The 21,217-nt window shown below is 50.6% G+C and overlaps 26 non-coding genes across 26 annotated transcripts; all 26 read left to right on the top strand.

Annotated features, from left to right (window-relative positions):
• The first annotated feature begins 366 nt into the window (after positions 1–366).
• On the top strand, positions 367–439 carry Trnaa-agc (transfer RNA alanine (anticodon AGC)). Its single transcript has one exon. It is a non-coding gene; the product is annotated as a tRNA-Ala (tRNA).
• Positions 440–1,497: 1,058 nt separating this feature from the next.
• On the top strand, positions 1,498–1,570 carry Trnaa-ugc (transfer RNA alanine (anticodon UGC)). The gene has a single exon. It is a non-coding gene; the product is annotated as a tRNA-Ala (tRNA).
• A 423-nt stretch (positions 1,571–1,993) lies between these two features.
• Positions 1,994–2,066, top strand: Trnaa-agc (transfer RNA alanine (anticodon AGC)). The gene has a single exon. It is a non-coding gene; the product is annotated as a tRNA-Ala (tRNA).
• Positions 2,067–3,113: 1,047 nt separating this feature from the next.
• On the top strand, positions 3,114–3,186 carry Trnaa-ugc (transfer RNA alanine (anticodon UGC)). The gene has a single exon. It is a non-coding gene; the product is annotated as a tRNA-Ala (tRNA).
• Positions 3,187–3,609: 423 nt separating this feature from the next.
• Trnaa-agc (transfer RNA alanine (anticodon AGC)) lies at positions 3,610–3,682 on the top strand. Its single transcript has one exon. It is a non-coding gene; the product is annotated as a tRNA-Ala (tRNA).
• A 1,047-nt stretch (positions 3,683–4,729) lies between these two features.
• Trnaa-ugc (transfer RNA alanine (anticodon UGC)) lies at positions 4,730–4,802 on the top strand. The gene has a single exon. It is a non-coding gene; the product is annotated as a tRNA-Ala (tRNA).
• Positions 4,803–5,225: 423 nt separating this feature from the next.
• Positions 5,226–5,298, top strand: Trnaa-agc (transfer RNA alanine (anticodon AGC)). The gene has a single exon. It is a non-coding gene; the product is annotated as a tRNA-Ala (tRNA).
• Positions 5,299–6,345: 1,047 nt separating this feature from the next.
• Positions 6,346–6,418, top strand: Trnaa-ugc (transfer RNA alanine (anticodon UGC)). The gene has a single exon. It is a non-coding gene; the product is annotated as a tRNA-Ala (tRNA).
• A 423-nt stretch (positions 6,419–6,841) lies between these two features.
• On the top strand, positions 6,842–6,914 carry Trnaa-agc (transfer RNA alanine (anticodon AGC)). Its single transcript has one exon. It is a non-coding gene; the product is annotated as a tRNA-Ala (tRNA).
• Positions 6,915–7,961: 1,047 nt separating this feature from the next.
• On the top strand, positions 7,962–8,034 carry Trnaa-ugc (transfer RNA alanine (anticodon UGC)). The gene has a single exon. It is a non-coding gene; the product is annotated as a tRNA-Ala (tRNA).
• A 423-nt stretch (positions 8,035–8,457) lies between these two features.
• On the top strand, positions 8,458–8,530 carry Trnaa-agc (transfer RNA alanine (anticodon AGC)). The gene has a single exon. It is a non-coding gene; the product is annotated as a tRNA-Ala (tRNA).
• Positions 8,531–9,588: 1,058 nt separating this feature from the next.
• On the top strand, positions 9,589–9,661 carry Trnaa-ugc (transfer RNA alanine (anticodon UGC)). The gene has a single exon. It is a non-coding gene; the product is annotated as a tRNA-Ala (tRNA).
• A 423-nt stretch (positions 9,662–10,084) lies between these two features.
• Positions 10,085–10,157, top strand: Trnaa-agc (transfer RNA alanine (anticodon AGC)). The gene has a single exon. It is a non-coding gene; the product is annotated as a tRNA-Ala (tRNA).
• Positions 10,158–11,204: 1,047 nt separating this feature from the next.
• Trnaa-ugc (transfer RNA alanine (anticodon UGC)) lies at positions 11,205–11,277 on the top strand. Its single transcript has one exon. It is a non-coding gene; the product is annotated as a tRNA-Ala (tRNA).
• A 423-nt stretch (positions 11,278–11,700) lies between these two features.
• Positions 11,701–11,773, top strand: Trnaa-agc (transfer RNA alanine (anticodon AGC)). Its single transcript has one exon. It is a non-coding gene; the product is annotated as a tRNA-Ala (tRNA).
• Positions 11,774–12,831: 1,058 nt separating this feature from the next.
• Positions 12,832–12,904, top strand: Trnaa-ugc (transfer RNA alanine (anticodon UGC)). Its single transcript has one exon. It is a non-coding gene; the product is annotated as a tRNA-Ala (tRNA).
• A 423-nt stretch (positions 12,905–13,327) lies between these two features.
• On the top strand, positions 13,328–13,400 carry Trnaa-agc (transfer RNA alanine (anticodon AGC)). The gene has a single exon. It is a non-coding gene; the product is annotated as a tRNA-Ala (tRNA).
• Positions 13,401–14,458: 1,058 nt separating this feature from the next.
• Trnaa-ugc (transfer RNA alanine (anticodon UGC)) lies at positions 14,459–14,531 on the top strand. Its single transcript has one exon. It is a non-coding gene; the product is annotated as a tRNA-Ala (tRNA).
• A 423-nt stretch (positions 14,532–14,954) lies between these two features.
• Trnaa-agc (transfer RNA alanine (anticodon AGC)) lies at positions 14,955–15,027 on the top strand. Its single transcript has one exon. It is a non-coding gene; the product is annotated as a tRNA-Ala (tRNA).
• Positions 15,028–16,085: 1,058 nt separating this feature from the next.
• Trnaa-ugc (transfer RNA alanine (anticodon UGC)) lies at positions 16,086–16,158 on the top strand. Its single transcript has one exon. It is a non-coding gene; the product is annotated as a tRNA-Ala (tRNA).
• Positions 16,159–16,581: 423 nt separating this feature from the next.
• Positions 16,582–16,654, top strand: Trnaa-agc (transfer RNA alanine (anticodon AGC)). Its single transcript has one exon. It is a non-coding gene; the product is annotated as a tRNA-Ala (tRNA).
• Positions 16,655–17,712: 1,058 nt separating this feature from the next.
• On the top strand, positions 17,713–17,785 carry Trnaa-ugc (transfer RNA alanine (anticodon UGC)). Its single transcript has one exon. It is a non-coding gene; the product is annotated as a tRNA-Ala (tRNA).
• A 423-nt stretch (positions 17,786–18,208) lies between these two features.
• Positions 18,209–18,281, top strand: Trnaa-agc (transfer RNA alanine (anticodon AGC)). The gene has a single exon. It is a non-coding gene; the product is annotated as a tRNA-Ala (tRNA).
• A 1,058-nt stretch (positions 18,282–19,339) lies between these two features.
• On the top strand, positions 19,340–19,412 carry Trnaa-ugc (transfer RNA alanine (anticodon UGC)). The gene has a single exon. It is a non-coding gene; the product is annotated as a tRNA-Ala (tRNA).
• Positions 19,413–19,835: 423 nt separating this feature from the next.
• Trnaa-agc (transfer RNA alanine (anticodon AGC)) lies at positions 19,836–19,908 on the top strand. The gene has a single exon. It is a non-coding gene; the product is annotated as a tRNA-Ala (tRNA).
• Positions 19,909–20,966: 1,058 nt separating this feature from the next.
• Positions 20,967–21,039, top strand: Trnaa-ugc (transfer RNA alanine (anticodon UGC)). Its single transcript has one exon. It is a non-coding gene; the product is annotated as a tRNA-Ala (tRNA).
• Positions 21,040–21,217: the final 178 nt, after the last annotated feature.

Below are 21,217 nucleotides of genomic sequence, written 5' to 3'. Positions count from 1 at the left end.
ATGTTGCAAAGCCAGCGTCACAGCTCATGTGATGTATACTGACGTAAGGAGAGCAAGACGTAAATGTGAGGACCGGCTGTTGTCGAGGTGTCATCGAGTGCAAATCTGTCTTAGGTATAACGGCCTAACCTCAAAGAAGTCTAGAGAGTGGACAACACGTTCGTCTTACTCAGAGCGGTGGCCGAACGCTATTTTCGACGTTGTGCGCGCCACTTTAATTTTGGCCAACTACGATTCGATACAGAATGCAGGAAACCTGAAAGACACCCTCACGGACACATTGAGAATAGTGTTTGTCTGCGGAATAATGGGAGTGTAAGGGGTCTGTGATATTGATATGGTTGTATGTAGCACTATTTGTCATCAGGGGGCGTAGCTCAGATGGTAGAGCGCTCGCTTAGCATGCGAGAGGTACTGGGATCGATACCCAGCGCCTCCAGAATTTTTAACACACCTACATGCGCACACTGCCACGCAAGTGGGATAATTCACAGCCAGCGAATGTGTCAAGGCAGATACGAGCGAACGATTAGCAGCCACAACTGGCAAGCGTGATGTTACGCGCAGGAAGCACCCTCCTCCCACCGCTACACTGAATTTAGAAACAGTACAAGTCTGCCCTTAAGATTCTCAAACCTATGTCGGAAAGATCTGCCTTGCGCCGAGTTCACAAAAATCCCACTGCACATTCCCATTCTTTACGTGCAGTCGGCTGCTACTGGTGTTGCTAGTTGTGACTGCTGATGACAGATGCCGTAGCAATCAATTCATGGAGTGAGTTGTATGTTTTGCGATACTCTGTCTCTGACAAGCAAGCAGAGGTGACACAGGCGCGAACACGGGAAGCTTGCAGCCCCTCGCTGCCTGCAGACACCGAGCAGCCACACTAGGTGGGCGGCCTAAGCCGTAGGCGAAATGTGCTCACTCGCTTGGGCGCGACGTCAAGCTCTAAATAAGGCTTTCACTAGCGTGAGCGTTGCGTGAGCGTCGTGGAAAGTCGGAAAAGTCGTCTGCATGGGTGAGTGCCATGTTTGGGGAGCGTTTCGTAGTTTGCGCAGTGCAATGGAGACGCGGAAACGTGTTGTGGCCCAGTGTTTTGCAGTTGGACGACAAGAGTGGTACACAGTAGTAAAGTGCGAGGCAGTGAGTTGGCATGAACAGTCGAGTGCACAATTGGGCTTCAGATGTGCTTGTTACCTCAGGCGCGGTGTGATTGTCGACAAGGTTTGTGACTGTCCTTTCAAAAAATGGCTCTGAGCACTATGGGACTCAACTGCTGTGGTCATCAGTCGACTGTCCTTTCAATTTAAGACGTTAAATACAGACGTAATTTGTAGTCGTAATACCAGAGCATCGAAACTACTTGGAACTCTTGTGTATATGAACTTGACCGCGCCTTTGTACACTGGTCCCTTCACCCCTACAAACCAACCAACCATCAGGTCCGTGCACATCAGAGTAGCAAAGAATGGAAAACAGCGCAGCTTTGTTGCCCTTGGGGGCGTAGCTCAGTTGGTAGAGCGTTCGCTTTGCATGTGAAAGGTCCCGGGTTCAAGCCCCGGCGCCTCCATGTTTTGTGGACAGTGCATGGTAAGTGTTGGTCGCGGCGAGCCTAAAGACACGCAAGATGTTGCAAAGCCAGCGTCACAGCTCATGTGATGTATACTGACGTAAGGAGAGCAAGACGTAAATGTGAGGACCGGCTGTTGTCGAGGTGTCATCGAGTGCAAATCTGTCTTAGGTATAACGGCCTAACCTCAAAGAAGTCTAGAGAGTGGACAACACGTTCGTCTTACTCAGAGCGGTGGCCGAACGCTATTTTCGACGTTGTGCGCGCCACTTTAATTTTGGCCAACTACGATTCGATACAGAATGCAGGAAACCTGAAAGACACCCTCACGGACACATTGAGAATAGTGTTTGTCTGCGGAATAATGGGAGTGCAAGGGGTCTGTGATATTGATATGGTTGTATGTAGCACTATTTGTCATCAGGGGGCGTAGCTCAGATGGTAGAGCGCTCGCTTAGCATGCGAGAGGTACTGGGATCGATACCCAGCGCCTCCAGAATTTTTAACACACCTACATGCGCACACTGCCACGCAAGTGGGATAATTCACAGCCAGCGAATGTGTCAAGGCAGATACGAGCGAACGATTAGCAGCCACAACTGGCAAGCGTGATGTTACGCGCAGGAAGCACCCTCCTCCCACCGCTACACTGAATTTAGAAACAGTACAAGTCTGCCCTTAAGATTCTCAAACCTATGTCGGAAAGATCTGCCTTGCGCCGAGTTCACAAAAATCCCACTGCACATTCCCATTCTTTACGTGCAGTCGGCTGCTACTGGTGTTGCTAGTTGTGACTGCTGATGACAGATGCCGTAGCAATCAATTCATGGAGTGAGTTGTATGTTTTGCGATACTCTGTCTCTGACAAGCAAGCAGAGGTGACACAGGCGCGAACACGGGAAGCTTGCAGCCCCTCGCTGCCTGCAGACACCGAGCAGCCACACTAGGTGGGCGGCCTAAGCCGTAGGCGAAATGTGCTCACTCGCTTGGGCGCGACGTCAAGCTCTAAATAAGGCTTTCACTAGCGTGAGCGTCGTGGAAAGTCGGAAAAGTCGTCTGCATGGGTGAGTGCCATGTTTGGGGAGCGTTTCGTAGTTTGCGCAGTGCAATGGAGACGCGGAAACGTGTTGTGGCCCAGTGTTTTGCAGTTGGACGACAAGAGTGGTACACAGTAGTAAAGTGCGAGGCAGTGAGTTGGCATGAACAGTCGAGTGCACAATTGGGCTTCAGATGTGCTTGTTACCTCAGGCGCGGTGTGATTGTCGACAAGGTTTGTGACTGTCCTTTCAAAAAATGGCTCTGAGCACTATGGGACTCAACTGCTGTGGTCATCAGTCGACTGTCCTTTCAATTTAAGACGTTAAATACAGACGTAATTTGTAGTCGTAATACCAGAGCATCGAAACTACTTGGAACTCTTGTGTATATGAACTTGACCGCGCCTTTGTACACTGGTCCCTTCACCCCTACAAACCAACCAACCATCAGGTCCGTGCACATCAGAGTAGCAAAGAATGGAAAACAGCGCAGCTTTGTTGCCCTTGGGGGCGTAGCTCAGTTGGTAGAGCGTTCGCTTTGCATGTGAAAGGTCCCGGGTTCAAGCCCCGGCGCCTCCATGTTTTGTGGACAGTGCATGGTAAGTGTTGGTCGCGGCGAGCCTAAAGACACGCAAGATGTTGCAAAGCCAGCGTCACAGCTCATGTGATGTATACTGACGTAAGGAGAGCAAGACGTAAATGTGAGGACCGGCTGTTGTCGAGGTGTCATCGAGTGCAAATCTGTCTTAGGTATAACGGCCTAACCTCAAAGAAGTCTAGAGAGTGGACAACACGTTCGTCTTACTCAGAGCGGTGGCCGAACGCTATTTTCGACGTTGTGCGCGCCACTTTAATTTTGGCCAACTACGATTCGATACAGAATGCAGGAAACCTGAAAGACACCCTCACGGACACATTGAGAATAGTGTTTGTCTGCGGAATAATGGGAGTGCAAGGGGTCTGTGATATTGATATGGTTGTATGTAGCACTATTTGTCATCAGGGGGCGTAGCTCAGATGGTAGAGCGCTCGCTTAGCATGCGAGAGGTACTGGGATCGATACCCAGCGCCTCCAGAATTTTTAACACACCTACATGCGCACACTGCCACGCAAGTGGGATAATTCACAGCCAGCGAATGTGTCAAGGCAGATACGAGCGAACGATTAGCAGCCACAACTGGCAAGCGTGATGTTACGCGCAGGAAGCACCCTCCTCCCACCGCTACACTGAATTTAGAAACAGTACAAGTCTGCCCTTAAGATTCTCAAACCTATGTCGGAAAGATCTGCCTTGCGCCGAGTTCACAAAAATCCCACTGCACATTCCCATTCTTTACGTGCAGTCGGCTGCTACTGGTGTTGCTAGTTGTGACTGCTGATGACAGATGCCGTAGCAATCAATTCATGGAGTGAGTTGTATGTTTTGCGATACTCTGTCTCTGACAAGCAAGCAGAGGTGACACAGGCGCGAACACGGGAAGCTTGCAGCCCCTCGCTGCCTGCAGACACCGAGCAGCCACACTAGGTGGGCGGCCTAAGCCGTAGGCGAAATGTGCTCACTCGCTTGGGCGCGACGTCAAGCTCTAAATAAGGCTTTCACTAGCGTGAGCGTCGTGGAAAGTCGGAAAAGTCGTCTGCATGGGTGAGTGCCATGTTTGGGGAGCGTTTCGTAGTTTGCGCAGTGCAATGGAGACGCGGAAACGTGTTGTGGCCCAGTGTTTTGCAGTTGGACGACAAGAGTGGTACACAGTAGTAAAGTGCGAGGCAGTGAGTTGGCATGAACAGTCGAGTGCACAATTGGGCTTCAGATGTGCTTGTTACCTCAGGCGCGGTGTGATTGTCGACAAGGTTTGTGACTGTCCTTTCAAAAAATGGCTCTGAGCACTATGGGACTCAACTGCTGTGGTCATCAGTCGACTGTCCTTTCAATTTAAGACGTTAAATACAGACGTAATTTGTAGTCGTAATACCAGAGCATCGAAACTACTTGGAACTCTTGTGTATATGAACTTGACCGCGCCTTTGTACACTGGTCCCTTCACCCCTACAAACCAACCAACCATCAGGTCCGTGCACATCAGAGTAGCAAAGAATGGAAAACAGCGCAGCTTTGTTGCCCTTGGGGGCGTAGCTCAGTTGGTAGAGCGTTCGCTTTGCATGTGAAAGGTCCCGGGTTCAAGCCCCGGCGCCTCCATGTTTTGTGGACAGTGCATGGTAAGTGTTGGTCGCGGCGAGCCTAAAGACACGCAAGATGTTGCAAAGCCAGCGTCACAGCTCATGTGATGTATACTGACGTAAGGAGAGCAAGACGTAAATGTGAGGACCGGCTGTTGTCGAGGTGTCATCGAGTGCAAATCTGTCTTAGGTATAACGGCCTAACCTCAAAGAAGTCTAGAGAGTGGACAACACGTTCGTCTTACTCAGAGCGGTGGCCGAACGCTATTTTCGACGTTGTGCGCGCCACTTTAATTTTGGCCAACTACGATTCGATACAGAATGCAGGAAACCTGAAAGACACCCTCACGGACACATTGAGAATAGTGTTTGTCTGCGGAATAATGGGAGTGCAAGGGGTCTGTGATATTGATATGGTTGTATGTAGCACTATTTGTCATCAGGGGGCGTAGCTCAGATGGTAGAGCGCTCGCTTAGCATGCGAGAGGTACTGGGATCGATACCCAGCGCCTCCAGAATTTTTAACACACCTACATGCGCACACTGCCACGCAAGTGGGATAATTCACAGCCAGCGAATGTGTCAAGGCAGATACGAGCGAACGATTAGCAGCCACAACTGGCAAGCGTGATGTTACGCGCAGGAAGCACCCTCCTCCCACCGCTACACTGAATTTAGAAACAGTACAAGTCTGCCCTTAAGATTCTCAAACCTATGTCGGAAAGATCTGCCTTGCGCCGAGTTCACAAAAATCCCACTGCACATTCCCATTCTTTACGTGCAGTCGGCTGCTACTGGTGTTGCTAGTTGTGACTGCTGATGACAGATGCCGTAGCAATCAATTCATGGAGTGAGTTGTATGTTTTGCGATACTCTGTCTCTGACAAGCAAGCAGAGGTGACACAGGCGCGAACACGGGAAGCTTGCAGCCCCTCGCTGCCTGCAGACACCGAGCAGCCACACTAGGTGGGCGGCCTAAGCCGTAGGCGAAATGTGCTCACTCGCTTGGGCGCGACGTCAAGCTCTAAATAAGGCTTTCACTAGCGTGAGCGTCGTGGAAAGTCGGAAAAGTCGTCTGCATGGGTGAGTGCCATGTTTGGGGAGCGTTTCGTAGTTTGCGCAGTGCAATGGAGACGCGGAAACGTGTTGTGGCCCAGTGTTTTGCAGTTGGACGACAAGAGTGGTACACAGTAGTAAAGTGCGAGGCAGTGAGTTGGCATGAACAGTCGAGTGCACAATTGGGCTTCAGATGTGCTTGTTACCTCAGGCGCGGTGTGATTGTCGACAAGGTTTGTGACTGTCCTTTCAAAAAATGGCTCTGAGCACTATGGGACTCAACTGCTGTGGTCATCAGTCGACTGTCCTTTCAATTTAAGACGTTAAATACAGACGTAATTTGTAGTCGTAATACCAGAGCATCGAAACTACTTGGAACTCTTGTGTATATGAACTTGACCGCGCCTTTGTACACTGGTCCCTTCACCCCTACAAACCAACCAACCATCAGGTCCGTGCACATCAGAGTAGCAAAGAATGGAAAACAGCGCAGCTTTGTTGCCCTTGGGGGCGTAGCTCAGTTGGTAGAGCGTTCGCTTTGCATGTGAAAGGTCCCGGGTTCAAGCCCCGGCGCCTCCATGTTTTGTGGACAGTGCATGGTAAGTGTTGGTCGCGGCGAGCCTAAAGACACGCAAGATGTTGCAAAGCCAGCGTCACAGCTCATGTGATGTATACTGACGTAAGGAGAGCAAGACGTAAATGTGAGGACCGGCTGTTGTCGAGGTGTCATCGAGTGCAAATCTGTCTTAGGTATAACGGCCTAACCTCAAAGAAGTCTAGAGAGTGGACAACACGTTCGTCTTACTCAGAGCGGTGGCCGAACGCTATTTTCGACGTTGTGCGCGCCACTTTAATTTTGGCCAACTACGATTCGATACAGAATGCAGGAAACCTGAAAGACACCCTCACGGACACATTGAGAATAGTGTTTGTCTGCGGAATAATGGGAGTGCAAGGGGTCTGTGATATTGATATGGTTGTATGTAGCACTATTTGTCATCAGGGGGCGTAGCTCAGATGGTAGAGCGCTCGCTTAGCATGCGAGAGGTACTGGGATCGATACCCAGCGCCTCCAGAATTTTTAACACACCTACATGCGCACACTGCCACGCAAGTGGGATAATTCACAGCCAGCGAATGTGTCAAGGCAGATACGAGCGAACGATTAGCAGCCACAACTGGCAAGCGTGATGTTACGCGCAGGAAGCACCCTCCTCCCACCGCTACACTGAATTTAGAAACAGTACAAGTCTGCCCTTAAGATTCTCAAACCTATGTCGGAAAGATCTGCCTTGCGCCGAGTTCACAAAAATCCCACTGCACATTCCCATTCTTTACGTGCAGTCGGCTGCTACTGGTGTTGCTAGTTGTGACTGCTGATGACAGATGCCGTAGCAATCAATTCATGGAGTGAGTTGTATGTTTTGCGATACTCTGTCTCTGACAAGCAAGCAGAGGTGACACAGGCGCGAACACGGGAAGCTTGCAGCCCCTCGCTGCCTGCAGACACCGAGCAGCCACACTAGGTGGGCGGCCTAAGCCGTAGGCGAAATGTGCTCACTCGCTTGGGCGCGACGTCAAGCTCTAAATAAGGCTTTCACTAGCGTGAGCGTCGTGGAAAGTCGGAAAAGTCGTCTGCATGGGTGAGTGCCATGTTTGGGGAGCGTTTCGTAGTTTGCGCAGTGCAATGGAGACGCGGAAACGTGTTGTGGCCCAGTGTTTTGCAGTTGGACGACAAGAGTGGTACACAGTAGTAAAGTGCGAGGCAGTGAGTTGGCATGAACAGTCGAGTGCACAATTGGGCTTCAGATGTGCTTGTTACCTCAGGCGCGGTGTGATTGTCGACAAGGTTTGTGACTGTCCTTTCAAAAAATGGCTCTGAGCACTATGGGACTCAACTGCTGTGGTCATCAGTCGACTGTCCTTTCAATTTAAGACGTTAAATACAGACGTAATTTGTAGTCGTAATACCAGAGCATCGAAACTACTTGGAACTCTTGTGTATATGAACTTGACCGCGCCTTTGTACACTGGTCCCTTCACCCCTACAAACCAACCAACCATCAGGTCCGTGCACATCAGAGTAGCAAAGAATGGAAAACAGCGCAGCTTTGTTGCCCTTGGGGGCGTAGCTCAGTTGGTAGAGCGTTCGCTTTGCATGTGAAAGGTCCCGGGTTCAAGCCCCGGCGCCTCCATGTTTTGTGGACAGTGCATGGTAAGTGTTGGTCGCGGCGAGCCTAAAGACACGCAAGATGTTGCAAAGCCAGCGTCACAGCTCATGTGATGTATACTGACGTAAGGAGAGCAAGACGTAAATGTGAGGACCGGCTGTTGTCGAGGTGTCATCGAGTGCAAATCTGTCTTAGGTATAACGGCCTAACCTCAAAGAAGTCTAGAGAGTGGACAACACGTTCGTCTTACTCAGAGCGGTGGCCGAACGCTATTTTCGACGTTGTGCGCGCCACTTTAATTTTGGCCAACTACGATTCGATACAGAATGCAGGAAACCTGAAAGACACCCTCACGGACACATTGAGAATAGTGTTTGTCTGCGGAATAATGGGAGTGCAAGGGGTCTGTGATATTGATATGGTTGTATGTAGCACTATTTGTCATCAGGGGGCGTAGCTCAGATGGTAGAGCGCTCGCTTAGCATGCGAGAGGTACTGGGATCGATACCCAGCGCCTCCAGAATTTTTAACACACCTACATGCGCACACTGCCACGCAAGTGGGATAATTCACAGCCAGCGAATGTGTCAAGGCAGATACGAGCGAACGATTAGCAGCCACAACTGGCAAGCGTGATGTTACGCGCAGGAAGCACCCTCCTCCCACCGCTACACTGAATTTAGAAACAGTACAAGTCTGCCCTTAAGATTCTCAAACCTATGTCGGAAAGATCTGCCTTGCGCCGAGTTCACAAAAATCCCACTGCACATTCCCATTCTTTACGTGCAGTCGGCTGCTACTGGTGTTGCTAGTTGTGACTGCTGATGACAGATGCCGTAGCAATCAATTCATGGAGTGAGTTGTATGTTTTGCGATACTCTGTCTCTGACAAGCAAGCAGAGGTGACACAGGCGCGAACACGGGAAGCTTGCAGCCCCTCGCTGCCTGCAGACACCGAGCAGCCACACTAGGTGGGCGGCCTAAGCCGTAGGCGAAATGTGCTCACTCGCTTGGGCGCGACGTCAAGCTCTAAATAAGGCTTTCACTAGCGTGAGCGTTGCGTGAGCGTCGTGGAAGGTCGGAAAAGTCGTCTGCATGGGTGAGTGCCATGTTTGGGGAGCGTTTCGTAGTTTGCGCAGTGCAATGGAGACGCGGAAACGTGTTGTGGCCCAGTGTTTTGCAGTTGGACGACAAGAGTGGTACACAGTAGTAAAGTGCGAGGCAGTGAGTTGGCATGAACAGTCGAGTGCACAATTGGGCTTCAGATGTGCTTGTTACCTCAGGCGCGGTGTGATTGTCGACAAGGTTTGTGACTGTCCTTTCAAAAAATGGCTCTGAGCACTATGGGACTCAACTGCTGTGGTCATCAGTCGACTGTCCTTTCAATTTAAGACGTTAAATACAGACGTAATTTGTAGTCGTAATACCAGAGCATCGAAACTACTTGGAACTCTTGTGTATATGAACTTGACCGCGCCTTTGTACACTGGTCCCTTCACCCCTACAAACCAACCAACCATCAGGTCCGTGCACATCAGAGTAGCAAAGAATGGAAAACAGCGCAGCTTTGTTGCCCTTGGGGGCGTAGCTCAGTTGGTAGAGCGTTCGCTTTGCATGTGAAAGGTCCCGGGTTCAAGCCCCGGCGCCTCCATGTTTTGTGGACAGTGCATGGTAAGTGTTGGTCGCGGCGAGCCTAAAGACACGCAAGATGTTGCAAAGCCAGCGTCACAGCTCATGTGATGTATACTGACGTAAGGAGAGCAAGACGTAAATGTGAGGACCGGCTGTTGTCGAGGTGTCATCGAGTGCAAATCTGTCTTAGGTATAACGGCCTAACCTCAAAGAAGTCTAGAGAGTGGACAACACGTTCGTCTTACTCAGAGCGGTGGCCGAACGCTATTTTCGACGTTGTGCGCGCCACTTTAATTTTGGCCAACTACGATTCGATACAGAATGCAGGAAACCTGAAAGACACCCTCACGGACACATTGAGAATAGTGTTTGTCTGCGGAATAATGGGAGTGCAAGGGGTCTGTGATATTGATATGGTTGTATGTAGCACTATTTGTCATCAGGGGGCGTAGCTCAGATGGTAGAGCGCTCGCTTAGCATGCGAGAGGTACTGGGATCGATACCCAGCGCCTCCAGAATTTTTAACACACCTACATGCGCACACTGCCACGCAAGTGGGATAATTCACAGCCAGCGAATGTGTCAAGGCAGATACGAGCGAACGATTAGCAGCCACAACTGGCAAGCGTGATGTTACGCGCAGGAAGCACCCTCCTCCCACCGCTACACTGAATTTAGAAACAGTACAAGTCTGCCCTTAAGATTCTCAAACCTATGTCGGAAAGATCTGCCTTGCGCCGAGTTCACAAAAATCCCACTGCACATTCCCATTCTTTACGTGCAGTCGGCTGCTACTGGTGTTGCTAGTTGTGACTGCTGATGACAGATGCCGTAGCAATCAATTCATGGAGTGAGTTGTATGTTTTGCGATACTCTGTCTCTGACAAGCAAGCAGAGGTGACACAGGCGCGAACACGGGAAGCTTGCAGCCCCTCGCTGCCTGCAGACACCGAGCAGCCACACTAGGTGGGCGGCCTAAGCCGTAGGCGAAATGTGCTCACTCGCTTGGGCGCGACGTCAAGCTCTAAATAAGGCTTTCACTAGCGTGAGCGTCGTGGAAAGTCGGAAAAGTCGTCTGCATGGGTGAGTGCCATGTTTGGGGAGCGTTTCGTAGTTTGCGCAGTGCAATGGAGACGCGGAAACGTGTTGTGGCCCAGTGTTTTGCAGTTGGACGACAAGAGTGGTACACAGTAGTAAAGTGCGAGGCAGTGAGTTGGCATGAACAGTCGAGTGCACAATTGGGCTTCAGATGTGCTTGTTACCTCAGGCGCGGTGTGATTGTCGACAAGGTTTGTGACTGTCCTTTCAAAAAATGGCTCTGAGCACTATGGGACTCAACTGCTGTGGTCATCAGTCGACTGTCCTTTCAATTTAAGACGTTAAATACAGACGTAATTTGTAGTCGTAATACCAGAGCATCGAAACTACTTGGAACTCTTGTGTATATGAACTTGACCGCGCCTTTGTACACTGGTCCCTTCACCCCTACAAACCAACCAACCATCAGGTCCGTGCACATCAGAGTAGCAAAGAATGGAAAACAGCGCAGCTTTGTTGCCCTTGGGGGCGTAGCTCAGTTGGTAGAGCGTTCGCTTTGCATGTGAAAGGTCCCGGGTTCAAGCCCCGGCGCCTCCATGTTTTGTGGACAGTGCATGGTAAGTGTTGGTCGCGGCGAGCCTAAAGACACGCAAGATGTTGCAAAGCCAGCGTCACAGCTCATGTGATGTATACTGACGTAAGGAGAGCAAGACGTAAATGTGAGGACCGGCTGTTGTCGAGGTGTCATCGAGTGCAAATCTGTCTTAGGTATAACGGCCTAACCTCAAAGAAGTCTAGAGAGTGGACAACACGTTCGTCTTACTCAGAGCGGTGGCCGAACGCTATTTTCGACGTTGTGCGCGCCACTTTAATTTTGGCCAACTACGATTCGATACAGAATGCAGGAAACCTGAAAGACACCCTCACGGACACATTGAGAATAGTGTTTGTCTGCGGAATAATGGGAGTGCAAGGGGTCTGTGATATTGATATGGTTGTATGTAGCACTATTTGTCATCAGGGGGCGTAGCTCAGATGGTAGAGCGCTCGCTTAGCATGCGAGAGGTACTGGGATCGATACCCAGCGCCTCCAGAATTTTTAACACACCTACATGCGCACACTGCCACGCAAGTGGGATAATTCACAGCCAGCGAATGTGTCAAGGCAGATACGAGCGAACGATTAGCAGCCACAACTGGCAAGCGTGATGTTACGCGCAGGAAGCACCCTCCTCCCACCGCTACACTGAATTTAGAAACAGTACAAGTCTGCCCTTAAGATTCTCAAACCTATGTCGGAAAGATCTGCCTTGCGCCGAGTTCACAAAAATCCCACTGCACATTCCCATTCTTTACGTGCAGTCGGCTGCTACTGGTGTTGCTAGTTGTGACTGCTGATGACAGATGCCGTAGCAATCAATTCATGGAGTGAGTTGTATGTTTTGCGATACTCTGTCTCTGACAAGCAAGCAGAGGTGACACAGGCGCGAACACGGGAAGCTTGCAGCCCCTCGCTGCCTGCAGACACCGAGCAGCCACACTAGGTGGGCGGCCTAAGCCGTAGGCGAAATGTGCTCACTCGCTTGGGCGCGACGTCAAGCTCTAAATAAGGCTTTCACTAGCGTGAGCGTTGCGTGAGCGTCGTGGAAGGTCGGAAAAGTCGTCTGCATGGGTGAGTGCCATGTTTGGGGAGCGTTTCGTAGTTTGCGCAGTGCAATGGAGACGCGGAAACGTGTTGTGGCCCAGTGTTTTGCAGTTGGACGACAAGAGTGGTACACAGTAGTAAAGTGCGAGGCAGTGAGTTGGCATGAACAGTCGAGTGCACAATTGGGCTTCAGATGTGCTTGTTACCTCAGGCGCGGTGTGATTGTCGACAAGGTTTGTGACTGTCCTTTCAAAAAATGGCTCTGAGCACTATGGGACTCAACTGCTGTGGTCATCAGTCGACTGTCCTTTCAATTTAAGACGTTAAATACAGACGTAATTTGTAGTCGTAATACCAGAGCATCGAAACTACTTGGAACTCTTGTGTATATGAACTTGACCGCGCCTTTGTACACTGGTCCCTTCACCCCTACAAACCAACCAACCATCAGGTCCGTGCACATCAGAGTAGCAAAGAATGGAAAACAGCGCAGCTTTGTTGCCCTTGGGGGCGTAGCTCAGTTGGTAGAGCGTTCGCTTTGCATGTGAAAGGTCCCGGGTTCAAGCCCCGGCGCCTCCATGTTTTGTGGACAGTGCATGGTAAGTGTTGGTCGCGGCGAGCCTAAAGACACGCAAGATGTTGCAAAGCCAGCGTCACAGCTCATGTGATGTATACTGACGTAAGGAGAGCAAGACGTAAATGTGAGGACCGGCTGTTGTCGAGGTGTCATCGAGTGCAAATCTGTCTTAGGTATAACGGCCTAACCTCAAAGAAGTCTAGAGAGTGGACAACACGTTCGTCTTACTCAGAGCGGTGGCCGAACGCTATTTTCGACGTTGTGCGCGCCACTTTAATTTTGGCCAACTACGATTCGATACAGAATGCAGGAAACCTGAAAGACACCCTCACGGACACATTGAGAATAGTGTTTGTCTGCGGAATAATGGGAGTGCAAGGGGTCTGTGATATTGATATGGTTGTATGTAGCACTATTTGTCATCAGGGGGCGTAGCTCAGATGGTAGAGCGCTCGCTTAGCATGCGAGAGGTACTGGGATCGATACCCAGCGCCTCCAGAATTTTTAACACACCTACATGCGCACACTGCCACGCAAGTGGGATAATTCACAGCCAGCGAATGTGTCAAGGCAGATACGAGCGAACGATTAGCAGCCACAACTGGCAAGCGTGATGTTACGCGCAGGAAGCACCCTCCTCCCACCGCTACACTGAATTTAGAAACAGTACAAGTCTGCCCTTAAGATTCTCAAACCTATGTCGGAAAGATCTGCCTTGCGCCGAGTTCACAAAAATCCCACTGCACATTCCCATTCTTTACGTGCAGTCGGCTGCTACTGGTGTTGCTAGTTGTGACTGCTGATGACAGATGCCGTAGCAATCAATTCATGGAGTGAGTTGTATGTTTTGCGATACTCTGTCTCTGACAAGCAAGCAGAGGTGACACAGGCGCGAACACGGGAAGCTTGCAGCCCCTCGCTGCCTGCAGACACCGAGCAGCCACACTAGGTGGGCGGCCTAAGCCGTAGGCGAAATGTGCTCACTCGCTTGGGCGCGACGTCAAGCTCTAAATAAGGCTTTCACTAGCGTGAGCGTTGCGTGAGCGTCGTGGAAGGTCGGAAAAGTCGTCTGCATGGGTGAGTGCCATGTTTGGGGAGCGTTTCGTAGTTTGCGCAGTGCAATGGAGACGCGGAAACGTGTTGTGGCCCAGTGTTTTGCAGTTGGACGACAAGAGTGGTACACAGTAGTAAAGTGCGAGGCAGTGAGTTGGCATGAACAGTCGAGTGCACAATTGGGCTTCAGATGTGCTTGTTACCTCAGGCGCGGTGTGATTGTCGACAAGGTTTGTGACTGTCCTTTCAAAAAATGGCTCTGAGCACTATGGGACTCAACTGCTGTGGTCATCAGTCGACTGTCCTTTCAATTTAAGACGTTAAATACAGACGTAATTTGTAGTCGTAATACCAGAGCATCGAAACTACTTGGAACTCTTGTGTATATGAACTTGACCGCGCCTTTGTACACTGGTCCCTTCACCCCTACAAACCAACCAACCAACAGGTCCGTGCACATCAGAGTAGCAAAGAATGGAAAACAGCGCAGCTTTGTTGCCCTTGGGGGCGTAGCTCAGTTGGTAGAGCGTTCGCTTTGCATGTGAAAGGTCCCGGGTTCAAGCCCCGGCGCCTCCATGTTTTGTGGACAGTGCATGGTAAGTGTTGGTCGCGGCGAGCCTAAAGACACGCAAGATGTTGCAAAGCCAGCGTCACAGCTCATGTGATGTATACTGACGTAAGGAGAGCAAGACGTAAATGTGAGGACCGGCTGTTGTCGAGGTGTCATCGAGTGCAAATCTGTCTTAGGTATAACGGCCTAACCTCAAAGAAGTCTAGAGAGTGGACAACACGTTCGTCTTACTCAGAGCGGTGGCCGAACGCTATTTTCGACGTTGTGCGCGCCACTTTAATTTTGGCCAACTACGATTCGATACAGAATGCAGGAAACCTGAAAGACACCCTCACGGACACATTGAGAATAGTGTTTGTCTGCGGAATAATGGGAGTGCAAGGGGTCTGTGATATTGATATGGTTGTATGTAGCACTATTTGTCATCAGGGGGCGTAGCTCAGATGGTAGAGCGCTCGCTTAGCATGCGAGAGGTACTGGGATCGATACCCAGCGCCTCCAGAATTTTTAACACACCTACATGCGCACACTGCCACGCAAGTGGGATAATTCACAGCCAGCGAATGTGTCAAGGCAGATACGAGCGAACGATTAGCAGCCACAACTGGCAAGCGTGATGTTACGCGCAGGAAGCACCCTCCTCCCACCGCTACACTGAATTTAGAAACAGTACAAGTCTGCCCTTAAGATTCTCAAACCTATGTCGGAAAGATCTGCCTTGCGCCGAGTTCACAAAAATCCCACTGCACATTCCCATTCTTTACGTGCAGTCGGCTGCTACTGGTGTTGCTAGTTGTGACTGCTGATGACAGATGCCGTAGCAATCAATTCATGGAGTGAGTTGTATGTTTTGCGATACTCTGTCTCTGACAAGCAAGCAGAGGTGACACAGGCGCGAACACGGGAAGCTTGCAGCCCCTCGCTGCCTGCAGACACCGAGCAGCCACACTCGGTGGGCGGCCTAAGCCGTAGGCGAAATGTGCTCACTCGCTTGGGCGCGACGTCAAGCTCTAAATAAGGCTTTCACTAGCGTGAGCGTTGCGTGAGCGTCGTGGAAGGTCGGAAAAGTCGTCTGCATGGGTGAGTGCCATGTTTGGGGAGCGTTTCGTAGTTTGCGCAGTGCAATGGAGACGCGGAAACGTGTTGTGGCCCAGTGTTTTGCAGTTGGACGACAAGAGTGGTACACAGTAGTAAAGTGCGAGGCAGTGAGTTGGCATGAACAGTCGAGTGCACAATTGGGCTTCAGATGTGCTTGTTACCTCAGGCGCGGTGTGATTGTCGACAAGGTTTGTGACTGTCCTTTCAAAAAATGGCTCTGAGCACTATGGGACTCAACTGCTGTGGTCATCAGTCGACTGTCCTTTCAATTTAAGACGTTAAATACAGACGTAATTTGTAGTCGTAATACCAGAGCATCGAAACTACTTGGAACTCTTGTGTATATGAACTTGACCGCGCCTTTGTACACTGGTCCCTTCACCCCTACAAACCAACCAACCATCAGGTCCGTGCACATCAGAGTAGCAAAGAATGGAAAACAGCGCAGCTTTGTTGCCCTTGGGGGCGTAGCTCAGTTGGTAGAGCGTTCGCTTTGCATGTGAAAGGTCCCGGGTTCAAGCCCCGGCGCCTCCATGTTTTGTGGACAGTGCATGGTAAGTGTTGGTCGCGGCGAGCCTAAAGACACGCAAGATGTTGCAAAGCCAGCGTCACAGCTCATGTGATGTATACTGACGTAAGGAGAGCAAGACGTAAATGTGAGGACCGGCTGTTGTCGAGGTGTCATCGAGTGCAAATCTGTCTTAGGTATAACGGCCTAACCTCAAAGAAGTCTAGAGAGTGGACAACACGTTCGTCTTACTCAGAGCGGTGGCCGAACGCTATTTTCGACGTTGTGCGCGCCACTTTAATTTTGGCCAACTACGATTCGATACAGAATGCAGGAAACCTGAAAGACACCCTCACGGACACATTGAGAATAGTGTTTGTCTGCGGAATAATGGGAGTGCAAGGGGTCTGTGATATTGATATGGTTGTATGTAGCACTATTTGTCATCAGGGGGCGTAGCTCAGATGGTAGAGCGCTCGCTTAGCATGCGAGAGGTACTGGGATCGATACCCAGCGCCTCCAGAATTTTTAACACACCTACATGCGCACACTGCCACGCAAGTGGGATAATTCACAGCCAGCGAATGTGTCAAGGCAGATACGAGCGAACGATTAGCAGCCACAACTGGCAAGCGTGATGTTACGCGCAGGAAGCACCCTCCTCCCACCGCTACACTGAATTTAGAAACAGTACAAGTCTGCCCTTAAGATTCTCAAACCTATGTCGGAAAGATCTGCCTTGCGCCGAGTTCACAAAAATCCCACTGCACATTCCCATTCTTTACGTGCAGTCGGCTGCTACTGGTGTTGCTAGTTGTGACTGCTGATGACAGATGCCGTAGCAATCAATTCATGGAGTGAGTTGTATGTTTTGCGATACTCTGTCTCTGACAAGCAAGCAGAGGTGACACAGGCGCGAACACGGGAAGCTTGCAGCCCCTCGCTGCCTGCAGACACCGAGCAGCCACACTAGGTGGGCGGCCTAAGCCGTAGGCGAAATGTGCTCACTCGCTTGGGCGCGACGTCAAGCTCTAAATAAGGCTTTCACTAGCGTGAGCGTTGCGTGAGCGTCGTGGAAGGTCGGAAAAGTCGTCTGCATGGGTGAGTGCCATGTTTGGGGAGCGTTTCGTAGTTTGCGCAGTGCAATGGAGACGCGGAAACGTGTTGTGGCCCAGTGTTTTGCAGTTGGACGACAAGAGTGGTACACAGTAGTAAAGTGCGAGGCAGTGAGTTGGCATGAACAGTCGAGTGCACAATTGGGCTTCAGATGTGCTTGTTACCTCAGGCGCGGTGTGATTGTCGACAAGGTTTGTGACTGTCCTTTCAAAAAATGGCTCTGAGCACTATGGGACTCAACTGCTGTGGTCATCAGTCGACTGTCCTTTCAATTTAAGACGTTAAATACAGACGTAATTTGTAGTCGTAATACCAGAGCATCGAAACTACTTGGAACTCTTGTGTATATGAACTTGACCGCGCCTTTGTACACTGGTCCCTTCACCCCTACAAACCAACCAACCATCAGGTCCGTGCACATCAGAGTAGCAAAGAATGGAAAACAGCGCAGCTTTGTTGCCCTTGGGGGCGTAGCTCAGTTGGTAGAGCGTTCGCTTTGCATGTGAAAGGTCCCGGGTTCAAGCCCCGGCGCCTCCATGTTTTGTGGACAGTGCATGGTAAGTGTTGGTCGCGGCGAGCCTAAAGACACGCAAGATGTTGCAAAGCCAGCGTCACAGCTCATGTGATGTATACTGACGTAAGGAGAGCAAGACGTAAATGTGAGGACCGGCTGTTGTCGAGGTGTCATCGAGTGCAAATCTGTCTTAGGTATAACGGCCTAACCTCAAAGAAGTCTAGAGAGTGGACAACACGTTCGTCTTACTCAGAGCGGTGGCCGAACGCTATTTTCGACGTTGTGCGCGCCACTTTAATTTTGGCCAACTACGATTCGATACAGAATGCAGGAAACCTGAAAGACACCCTCACGGACACATTGAGAATAGTGTTTGTCTGCGGAATAATGGGAGTGCAAGGGGTCTGTGATATTGATATGGTTGTATGTAGCACTATTTGTCATCAGGGGGCGTAGCTCAGATGGTAGAGCGCTCGCTTAGCATGCGAGAGGTACTGGGATCGATACCCAGCGCCTCCAGAATTTTTAACACACCTACATGCGCACACTGCCACGCAAGTGGGATAATTCACAGCCAGCGAATGTGTCAAGGCAGATACGAGCGAACGATTAGCAGCCACAACTGGCAAGCGTGATGTTACGCGCAGGAAGCACCCTCCTCCCACCGCTACACTGAATTTAGAAACAGTACAAGTCTGCCCTTAAGATTCTCAAACCTATGTCGGAAAGATCTGCCTTGCGCCGAGTTCACAAAAATCCCACTGCACATTCCCATTCTTTACGTGCAGTCGGCTGCTACTGGTGTTGCTAGTTGTGACTGCTGATGACAGATGCCGTAGCAATCAATTCATGGAGTGAGTTGTATGTTTTGCGATACTCTGTCTCTGACAAGCAAGCAGAGGTGACACAGGCGCGAACACGGGAAGCTTGCAGCCCCTCGCTGCCTGCAGACACCGAGCAGCCACACTAGGTGGGCGGCCTAAGCCGTAGGCGAAATGTGCTCACTCGCTTGGGCGCGACGTCAAGCTCTAAATAAGGCTTTCACTAGCGTGAGCGTTGCGTGAGCGTCGTGGAAGGTCGGAAAAGTCGTCTGCATGGGTGAGTGCCATGTTTGGGGAGCGTTTCGTAGTTTGCGCAGTGCAATGGAGACGCGGAAACGTGTTGTGGCCCAGTGTTTTGCAGTTGGACGACAAGAGTGGTACACAGTAGTAAAGTGCGAGGCAGTGAGTTGGCATGAACAGTCGAGTGCACAATTGGGCTTCAGATGTGCTTGTTACCTCAGGCGCGGTGTGATTGTCGACAAGGTTTGTGACTGTCCTTTCAAAAAATGGCTCTGAGCACTATGGGACTCAACTGCTGTGGTCATCAGTCGACTGTCCTTTCAATTTAAGACGTTAAATACAGACGTAATTTGTAGTCGTAATACCAGAGCATCGAAACTACTTGGAACTCTTGTGTATATGAACTTGACCGCGCCTTTGTACACTGGTCCCTTCACCCCTACAAACCAACCAACCAACAGGTCCGTGCACATCAGAGTAGCAAAGAATGGAAAACAGCGCAGCTTTGTTGCCCTTGGGGGCGTAGCTCAGTTGGTAGAGCGTTCGCTTTGCATGTGAAAGGTCCCGGGTTCAAGCCCCGGCGCCTCCATGTTTTGTGGACAGTGCATGGTAAGTGTTGGTCGCGGCGAGCCTAAAGACACGCAAGATGTTGCAAAGCCAGCGTCACAGCTCATGTGATGTATACTGACGTAAGGAGAGCAAGACGTAAATGTGAGGACCGGCTGTTGTCGAGGTGTCATCGAGTGCAAATCTGTCTTAGGTATAACGGCCTAACCTCAAAGAAGTCTAGAGAGTGGACAACACGTTCGTCTTACTCAGAGCGGTGGCCGAACGCTATTTTCGACGTTGTGCGCGCCACTTTAATTTTGGCCAACTACGATTCGATACAGAATGCAGGAAACCTGAAAGACACCCTCACGGACACATTGAGAATAGTGTTTGTCTGCGGAATAATGGGAGTGCAAGGGGTCTGTGATATTGATATGGTTGTATGTAGCACTATTTGTCATCAGGAGGCGTAGCTCAGATGGTAGAGCGCTCGCTTAGCATGCGAGAGGTACTGGGATCGATACCCAGCGCCTCCAGAATTTTTAACACACCTACATGCGCACACTGCCACGCAAGTGGGATAATTCACAGCCAGCGAATGTGTCAAGGCAGATACGAGCGAACGATTAGCAGCCACAACTGGCAAGCGTGATGTTACGCGCAGGAAGCACCCTCCTCCCACCGCTACACTGAATTTAGAAACAGTACAAGTCTGCCCTTAAGATTCTCAAACCTATGTCGGAAAGATCTGCCTTGCGCCGAGTTCACAAAAATCCCACTGCACATTCCCATTCTTTACGTGCAGTCGGCTGCTACTGGTGTTGCTAGTTGTGACTGCTGATGACAGATGCCGTAGCAATCAATTCATGGAGTGAGTTGTATGTTTTGCGATACTCTGTCTCTGACAAGCAAGCAGAGGTGACACAGGCGCGAACACGGGAAGCTTGCAGCCCCTCGCTGCCTGCAGACACCGAGCAGCCACACTAGGTGGGCGGCCTAAGCCGTAGGCGAAATGTGCTCACTCGCTTGGGCGCGACGTCAAGCTCTAAATAAGGCTTTCACTAGCGTGAGCGTTGCGTGAGCGTCGTGGAAGGTCGGAAAAGTCGTCTGCATGGGTGAGTGCCATGTTTGGGGAGCGTTTCGTAGTTTGCGCAGTGCAATGGAGACGCGGAAACGTGTTGTGGCCCAGTGTTTTGCAGTTGGACGACAAGAGTGGTACACAGTAGTAAAGTGCGAGGCAGTGAGTTGGCATGAACAGTCGAGTGCACAATTGGGCTTCAGATGTGCTTGTTACCTCAGGCGCGGTGTGATTGTCGACAAGGTTTGTGACTGTCCTTTCAAAAAATGGCTCTGAGCACTATGGGACTCAACTGCTGTGGTCATCAGTCGACTGTCCTTTCAATTTAAGACGTTAAATACAGACGTAATTTGTAGTCGTAATACCAGAGCATCGAAACTACTTGGAACTCTTGTGTATATGAACTTGACCGCGCCTTTGTACACTGGTCCCTTCACCCCTACAAACCAACCAACCATCAGGTCCGTGCACATCAGAGTAGCAAAGAATGGAAAACAGCGCAGCTTTGTTGCCCTTGGGGGCGTAGCTCAGTTGGTAGAGCGTTCGCTTTGCATGTGAAAGGTCCCGGGTTCAAGCCCCGGCGCCTCCATGTTTTGTGGACAGTGCATGGTAAGTGTTGGTCGCGGCGAGCCTAAAGACACGCAAGATGTTGCAAAGCCAGCGTCACAGCTCATGTGATGTATACTGACGTAAGGAGAGCAAGACGTAAATGTGAGGACCGGCTGTTGTCGAGGTGTCATCGAGTGCAAATCTGTCTTAGGTATAAC

Source organism: Schistocerca nitens, chromosome 10, assembly GCF_023898315.1.
Source record: "Schistocerca nitens isolate TAMUIC-IGC-003100 chromosome 10, iqSchNite1.1, whole genome shotgun sequence".
Lineage (NCBI taxonomy): Eukaryota > Metazoa > Arthropoda > Insecta > Orthoptera > Acrididae > Schistocerca > Schistocerca nitens.
The sequence above is the reverse complement of the archived record's forward strand: the minus strand, read 5'-3'. Positions and strand labels throughout refer to the sequence as shown.